We start from the raw sequence: 9,333 nt of genomic DNA, 5'->3' as shown, positions 1-9,333 counted from the left end.
GGCCGCGCCGTCTGCACGTAACAGAGCTGGGGGGCGCAGGTGGAACAGGGCCCATTGGCCCCAGGATGGCTGTAGCCTGACCCGGGCCTGGCCCGAGCAGGTCCCGGCAGGCCCCGCTACCCAGCCCAGTTACCTGTCCTCCAGCCAGAAGCAAGAGAGGAAGAGCTTCCCAAGGTCTGTCCATTCCTAAATGTGGACCACAGAGGTGGTCAGAATTCTAAGTGGCTTAAAAAATTGTCAATATTCAAACTAGCCAGTTGATAGGTTCTGTTAGGTCACAGAGGAAGCTGTAAGCACCTCTTTGCAGGAAAATCCAGAGCTTGTCTGGTGTGTTTGGTTTGTGGTGCCTCCACCATGGCCCTGCAAGGGTTTGCTTTTCATGGAAATAACAGCTTTTGAAAGTATTCCTTCAGAAGCAAGTCTACACTGATTTAGTTCCTGGACAACTTAAAACAGTCTTGTCATCAGGAACAGCATCTGCAGAAAAGCTTCTGCACTTTCCACTTTTCTCCAGTGGGATCTGCACGTGTGGTTGCCTGGATCTTCTCTGGGATTTCTTTCCTTCTTCGTTTCACTTTAGTCTTCTATTTTTAAAGGGATGGCCTCTGTGAGTAACTGCTGTTAATACAAAAAATATTCTTGCAATAATGTAGCTCTCCATTCTTTCACCTCCCAAAATGGTTGTTTTTTTTTTTTTATTCCCTAACACTTAAAGACTTTGTTTAATTGAAGTGGTAGTATACCAAACCTAGGTATTTATTTGTTCAGCTTCACTATAGTGGTTCTACAAAAGATGATTATGTCCAAAAATACAGATACTTTTAAAAGGGAAATATTTTCTCCTTAACTTACCAGAATTGAAACTAGGAGGATTTCTTAGTCTTGGGAAAGCTGAACTAATAAGCATTGGAAAGCTGATGATTTTGAAGCTGTCTGGGAATGATCAAAAGTGAACCAAGGACAGCCATTGTTCTGTGATGGTCCTATTGCTCTAACCACTTTGTTTCTTACCCTGTGTTCTGTCCGGTGACGTAGGAACATGTGTGGTGATAGAAGGTTGTGAACTTATTTATTGATCTAATTCATTGCTAGCACCTCTACAAAGATTTTTAAAGCAACTTGCACACCTAATATAACCTCAGTTAAAATTGCTTTTTAAAAAATAACTCTATTTGGTTTGAAAAATCTTGTTGGTATATTTGTAAAAAAAGACTTTGATGCAGAAACTACAGAGCTTGATTTTTTTAAAAAAATGCTGGTAGTTGTTTTCCAAGCTTTCTTTGCTGTAAATATTTAGCATTTCCTAGTTCTAGATAGTATTTGGGCTTAAAAGAAAGGAAATGTTTTTCGTTAACAAACTTCTTTGTTCAAAGTAAGTGTCTTATAATTAATCTAGTGGACATATTGATTAGTGTTGTCTTAGCCATTCCACATGCCAGATCAGTGCTGCTGCTTTTTTTTTTTTTTTTTAAATAAGCTTAGTTCACGTGCAGTTTGTCTGTCCAGTCTTGTGGAATTGTACTTGTGCCTACCTTTATATTGTACTGGTGTCTAATTCATGTACTCCAATACAGCTGTCACATGTCAGCATACGAAAATAATTTGAAGTGGCTTGAAACTGCAAGAAATAAATAGGTTTAAAGATCCACACTGTATTTTTGCTTGAGTTTTTTTTTTCAAGTGTTTGAAATGCAGGGATCTGCTTTTTCTATTCATGAAATACGAAGTCCTGAACATACTAACATGTCTCAAATGTGGCTCTTGTTTGCAGCTGAAGAAGGTGGGCGTCTTAGTGTTGTCCAAATGCGTATTTATGCCGTGATCCCAGGTGAGCTTGCGGTACTGGGAGATTCGGGAAGGGATGATGGGGATTTGACATGGTGTCTGTGCAGTTCTGCTGGTGCTGGGGATGAGGAGTTGAAGCAACTGTTGCAGAATGTGGCAGGACAGGCTCACAAACACAGCAGTGAAGTTTGGGAACAGAAGCAGATTTGACACGTCAGCCTGGTGGCCAGCAAGCAAATGACCTCGTCTTGTTCACGTGAAGCCAGCGACCAGTGCTTGTGTGACGTGGATCAGTTCCTGGTGTTTTGCAGCAGAGGAAAATACCTGAATGAAAACCAGTCTGGGGATCCAGAGTGACACAGTGGCCGCATAGCCATTGCTTTTGGGTGGCTGTCATAAGCTATATGTGCAGGTGCAAGGTACAGCTCTTTGGTGATGGAAGCTTGTGATTAATACAAAGGTTGTCCCTTGCTGAGCCAGTGGAGTGTCTGTGAAGTCCAGTGTTTGGGGGCTGCCTGTGGTGTTCCTCTGAGTTGCTTTTGAGCATTACCTCAAAGTCCTCAGTGCCTTTGGACTGGCCTGGTGAAGCGCTGTCTTCCCTTGCTCGGAACTCGGCAGCTGCGTTCAGCAGAAATGCCTGAGCTCATGTTTTCCTTCATACAAAGAACAACTGTTAAAACATTTGGAGGGCTTCCCCCCGCCTCCTCTATGCATGAAATAATCTGCATCTGTGATTTCTTTTACCCAGTAAAGCTGCAAACACCTGTTCAGGGAAGAGCTTGGAGAAGGCTGAGGCTCAGTGTCTTGACTGATTGGGTTCATCGAAGTTTTCTTTCTCTGCACTGCTGAGGTCCTGTTTGTTCAAGACTGGACATCAAATTAAACTAACCTGTAAAATACAAGATAAGATGCTGAAGAGTGTTCTGCTCTTTTGCTATTATAATGACTTGTATTTCTGAGTAGCTGAAAGTGGAGGAGAAAATAAGAATGAAAACAGTTGAAATAGTAGAAGTGCCTTGTAAAAGTTCTGGAGGAGAAACTGGAATTATTTTAAGAACATAAAAATAAGATGTACAAATGTCACAACAAATGTTGTAAAATTTAGCACACTAAGGAAACTTGAAATATAAACAAAGGGTTGTTTTTGCATAGAATTTGAGATGGACATTTTTGAGGACTCCAAGTCTCTACCTCCTCTTTAATCTCCCATATATATTTTAGACTTGAGTTTCAGTTTTAAAAATTTTGAGATTTCTAGAAGGTGCCTGTACTGAGCATCAAGGGCCTTGGCAGCTACATGCAATAGAATGCTTATCTTACGCAGGCTGTGAGAAACTTCTTATTTTTGCTTTTGGATCTCTACAGCATCAGGGACTGTACACGGGTATCATTGTATTCTCAGATTCAGACGAGTAAATGTTAAAATACATATTTTGACTTTGTAATGTTAGTCAAGGTTAATGAGAGTCACGTGTACTTTATGAATTGTGTAAATACACTGAAGTATGTCTGTGCAGATTTATTTTTAGATATCTTGAAAGGCACTGCTGTATTTATATAGTTAAGCTAATTTTTAGTTCCTGTAAACATCCTACACTCAGCTATAACAAGTGCTGATGCTGGGGCGTGGTTGTTAACTTCAGCTGACTTGGAAAGGCAGCTTTCCTCAATGACCAAGTGATACATTGGCAAGCAGGGAATACTATTTTTCAGTAGTATTTAAAATAACATTGTAAGCACTAATTTCTGTGGAAGCAGTATGTATTTCTAGAAATCTCTTAATACTCAAATTATGATTCTGGCTGTATAAAGGCATACATGTTTATTGTGAAGCAGGGTTTAACTGATGGGATCTATATCTTTCTAATTGCAAATAAACTGTGACAATATATCTTTGCTTGAAAAGCAACTTCTGATACCCTGATGACAGAGAAATAATCTAAAACCTTATATTGAATGTTCAGGTCTCAGTTGCAGTAGTGATTTATTGCTTCTTATCTACTTGATCATTGTCAAAGGAGGAATAGATTTACAGGGTACTGTAAAAACAATTCCCAAACCAAGAGATCATTAAAGTAGTAAAACTACTAAGATTTAACCATTTCTATTGCCCTTTGTATCTTACAAAATGAGAAATATCTTTGACAGGGGAAATTTGCATAGGAGAAAAAAGAAGACGAGCATCTCTTGCTTTCCTAGTAGCTCCTCTTCTATCACGTGTTATCTCTCGGAATCACATTCCCACTGATGATGGATGTGTTGTTAAATGAAGTATGGCTTCAGGATTTGGACAGTATTAAGTACCAAGAAATTTAAAAACTTACATATTTTTTATTTGAACAGGAGAATGGGGGACATGGAATTCATCTTTGTGAAGCATAACCTGGCTTCTTGAGGATCACTTTTACAATCTGATATCCTTGTTAATATTTGAAAGGCTCAGACTCTAAGATGTAACATTTTTTACTTATAAGGCCAAATACATTATAAAAATAATCAAGAGGGTTTGTCCTCATTTAAATTCACAGACACGAGCCCCTTTTTGCTATAGTTAAGCTTTTTGTTGTGGTTTACTTTTGCTTACAGATGGAGGTGGTCTTTTTAATATGTAAATCCTTATGGGCAGTTTCTATGCAATATATGGCACTAGAGGCTATTGCATGGAAGAGACCACATCAAATTCTGTATTTGAAGATCATCTCTGTGTGTGTGTGTGTGAACACTGCACTGCAACCATGTGTTTGCTGTGTGTGCACTTCTGCATGTACAAAACTATTTTAGATTTTTATTCAGTGCATCTGTTTAACTGGTACAAAACACATTTCTCCAGTTGGGATGAACTAGGGAAGTATGAGGGATGCGAATTCTCCTCAGGAGAGATATGTAATTAAAAACATTGAAAGCTTATCTCCAGAAAGAATCTGCATGTCTGTCTGTTCTATTCCATTTCCCAGAATCAGATGCCTCATGGCACCCCTGACTCTGCCTGAGAGAACTTCTCTCAAGTTCTGCTGTCTTTGCTTCACCCATCCTGCTGTGGGCTGCCACGCTCAGGGAATGCCAGGTTTTGACACCTGTGCTGAAGCACGAGGAAAGTGCCAAGACAGAAGGATTTCCCTGTGAGGCTGTAACATTTTGCAGCTTTGCTGTCACTTGTTGTGTGGTAGTGAATGCTGACACACACTTTTGACCCATCCCACTGTGATTTCTGCCCTTGCTCACGGGAAGGAACACACAGTGTAACAAACGCAGCTCTCTCGTGTCACGGGGAGAGCAGTGACATGCTCTCGCTGTCCTTCCACAGGCTGGATCCATGCCCTCACGGGGTGTATTGTATGCACCACAAGCTGATGGAGCCATGCAATTGTGCAGTGACATAAAAAAAAAAAAAAAATTGATGGCAAGAAGGAATCCTCAAATCAACATTTACTGTCAACCAAAAAATCTAAGATTCATCTTTCTAGCCAGTGCCTCTGTGTGGAGCTGATTTTGTTGGTAGCATGGACAGTGAGTAAACAATCTGAGCAGATCCAGTGTGGAGGTATACTTGGTGTTTCAGCAGTTTGTTTTTTTTAAATGCATTTGAAATCTAGAATTCATATTGCAGAAACTCAGGAGTGATCAAACTAGAGACTTGCTGTTGTTTTATTACAGAAAGAACAGTTCTGACCACTTTTGATTCAGCTCTTGAAAACTCACTAGGAGTGGAATGTAAAAATAGTAAACCAGTGAGCCTATTGAAGCTTTAATTAATGTATTTGAATAGTTGGGGTTTGCAAGAGTTTGAGTTCTTTGTGGTTCCAGGTTTGGGGGTTTTGTTTAGCTACTCCTTGGTTAAATAGGCAGGAGAAGAGGTTATAATGATACTCTGTCAAACGATTTCAAATAGTTTGGCTCCATTTAAGGGAGAAAACACATTCACTGAAGAGTGTCAGGACCACTGTTTGGAGGGGGGGGGGTGGGTAGGGGTTGTTTGATTTTGGGTTTTTTAGGTGAGGATTTGGTAGGAGAATGAGTATTGTGCTTGTGTGCACCCTTCCATGGGCTTGGCTGCACTTGTGAGTGTTGTGAAAGTGCTGACTTGTTTTCCTTTCTGTGAAAATCTTCATTTGAGAGTCAGACAGACCAATTTTGGTACTGTTCTTCCTTGTTGAGGTAATCTTTGGCATTCTGGTTTGGGTTAAACTAAAACTAAACTTCTAGAATATGTCTTTGAGGATTCCAAGTATAAAATAACTCTGCAGAACTTGAAAATCTATTTTAAATAGTGTAGTTCACTTTTTTCTTCCATTCTTTTGGTGCTTTTTAGATAAACAGTGATAATCCCATGGCGCCAGTGATGGCCTAAAACAAAATGGGATAAGTATCTTGGGGAAAGATAGTGTGAATGATTTATAAGATTGTCTGGAAGTTTTTTATAGCTATGACATCAATGGTAAATCACTTAACATTAGTCAAAAATTAAATTTCTCTAGAAAAACACAGAGGCATCATTAATGTGGATTTTTTTCACAGCAATTTTGAAAATACACATTTACTCATGTTTGATTCTTCCTGGGTTTGTCTTCTGCTAAAAAAACAAGTATTTCAATAGATGGTCACTGATACTTGGTTTACTTGTCTGTTGTGTTCACTGAGACTGTTCCAAAATTCAGCTCACTTCCTTTAAGCAGCTATGCCAGTTCTGACCAGCTTAATTCACGTTTTATAGAGGTCCTGTGTCTGGCGAGAGTACAAACTGCTTAAAACTTGAGCTTAAAACATGATTTTATAGTTGGTGAGTATTCGTAGTGAGGGTCTTACCTCTGGCATTTGGGTTTCCTCTGTAAAGGAACAGCAGATCCCTCACTTGTCCACCACTGCAGGCAAGGAGAGCCTGATCCATGGAACAGTACATGGGCCCTGGAAGCGGAACGAAGGAAATGCAGTTTATGTCAGTCAGAATTGTTTGTGGTCTGATAACATCGCTGTCTCAGCAGGGAAATAATTTCCTGTAAACAATATGGCTTTATCTCAAAAACCTGCTTTTTTAATAAAGTGAAAAATTATTTTTCCAAGCTTCACACAAGTCGTATCTTTGTCTGACAGGAAAAAGGGAGGCAGGGATGAAAGATGCTTTGTGAACTGAGCTCTGTTTACTTAAGGCTATGGAAAACATGCTGAAAACATATACATTAGGTGCATAGCTTAATGCATTTTTTTAATAAACACATTTCCCCACATATTATTGAATTAGTTGAATTGACTAACTACTATCTAGGGGAAAATGTGATCTGTTAACAATCTTTTTTTGGAGATGTTTAGATGTTACTCTAAGGAATTTATGAGATAGAAAATCTCTTAACCTGGATTCCAGTCCAATGTTGACAGTCCACAGAAGCTTTTTAACTGCGTGTGATATCCCACTACACACAAAGTCTTGTTCATCCTATGAGCTGTCTGCCATAGTTACTGTAGGCTGCTTCCTGCCTGTAATGGAGACATAACACACCCAGGATTTCCATTGTCACAGCTACTCTGGTTCTCCAGGCAGAGGCATTTCTTGGATGCATCCCACGCGAAGGGGTTGACACTGGTCTGGCTCTGTCAGCTGGAGACACAAACTTTGTACCTTCAGGGAAGTGTTAATGAAATCTGTCTTCTGCTACTAAACAAAGAAATACTCCTGACCCCTTCCTGCTTAAATTAGTCTTAGAAAAAAGTTGGTGTTACGGGATAGAGGCAGGAAAGCAAGAAGTAAACTGGATCTTATCAGAAGATGGAATCTTTGAGGGGCAAAGGAGAGGGAAGATAATTTAGTAGAATTCTCAGAGGCACTAGTGTGTATGTTGGTTCTTTCTGTTCTGCAGGAATTTGAACAGTGATGTTACATCTCCCACTAGTAAATATATTTATATCTATGTTTAGCTCAGGCTTCCACACATTAGAAAACTTAGGGAAAACTAAGTTAAGAAGTTGTGAGGAATCTCTTCTATCTATGCTATGATGCTTCTTGGTCAACTAAATTCATAGGTGTTTTGTAGGTTTTTGAAGCACAAATTTCCCGTATTTGTATATTTTTTGTTCCTTTCTGAACTTTTTTGAGTTTTTGCTATATAGAGATTTTCCTATTTTTAATCAGTGAATTCAGGAAATGGAAACTTTAGCCATTTCACATGCTTAGTAGCAAAAAATAAATATTTAAATAATCTTGGATGGTGTTTCACAGTAAGAGTAAAGGTTTTGATACAGTTTTTCATAATTTTTTTTTTAATACTAGAAAAACCAATTGCATGTTGAACAATCAGAAATAATTTCCATCCAGATGCTCATCTTAAAACTGTTTTTACTATTTATTTAGACTGCTTAAAGTGCAGATTTAAGGTACTGTACCATAAAACTGGTGTGTGTATGTGTGTATATATATATAAGAAAAGTCAAGATCTAATGAAGGTTTTCATAGGGCAATACTGATAAGAATGTTTGCTTATTAATGCTTTAACTGATGAGGCAGTAGTTAATATTGTGGGATGCACAATGAAGGCTGCAGTTCTTTCCATCAAAAACATCCTTTTTGGTGTAGATACCATTTTAATTAAACATCCATGTGTGCTGCTGTGTGACAGTGACCCTGTGGAGGTTTGTAATGTGCCAGGCTCTGACCTTTCACTGGCAGCTCCGGTTCTGGAGCTCTTGCAGACAAGGCCTGCATGCTTGGGAGCCACAAGGGATGTGAAGGTTCTGCTGGTCCTTGGCTGAATGTCCTCCAGTGTGTCCAGGTGGGATATTGGGAAATCCTACAGTACCAAACTTCCATGAATTTTTGTTTGAGCTGCAGCATTTCTGCTAGAAAAATAGGTGAGGTCATACTAAGGTCACACTAAACTAATGACTTCCAAGGGCTTGATCTCAGTGACAGCTCACATCTGTTAATTATATTTGGTGATTGTGTTTATGGCAGAGTAGTAGATGTAAGAGCATGTAATCTATCTGAAGTTGTTGTGACTGAAGGCCAGATTCTGACTCCATTAAATTCCATAACATCTGACTGACTCCACTGATGTCTAAGGTGGTTTTTTTCTGGCTTTCATGAATATGAATGAGATTATAATCAGGCTTCAGTTATGGTTCAGAATATATCAGGAGATAATAAATATGTGCAAATGTAAACAGTCCTAAAGCACATTAAGTATCCACAATACATACCTGGGTTTATTCATAAATGAGTTTTGCAAAATTGACAGCTGAGCCATGACAGGGATGAGTAATTTCTTAGCAGAGCTTCCCTGTATGAGCATAAAAGCAGAACTCATGTAGTTTTATTGGATGTTTAAGTAGTGGTGTCTGTGTTACAAAAATAACCAAACCCAAACCCTTGTCATGGTGTACTAATGAAAGGAGACTGAGCAGATGGTTTTTAGGGACTGCACGGCACGTGTTATGCAACTGTGCTGTTCTTTCAGAGAAAGAGAAGTGAGGCAGAAGGAAGTCTAGCTAAACCTTTAATGCTTAAATTTTCACTCGTTAAAAGAACACAGAAAATGAATGACAAAAGCTCCACAAATAGAA

The sequence above is a fragment of the Corvus kubaryi genome, unplaced genomic scaffold (genome assembly GCF_017639235.1).
Source record: "Corvus kubaryi isolate FWS band 111438036 unplaced genomic scaffold, C.kubaryi_AGA036_p1.0 37385, whole genome shotgun sequence".
In the NCBI taxonomy this organism is placed as follows: Eukaryota; Metazoa; Chordata; class Aves; order Passeriformes; family Corvidae; genus Corvus; species Corvus kubaryi.
This window is presented reverse-complemented; position numbering follows the sequence as displayed.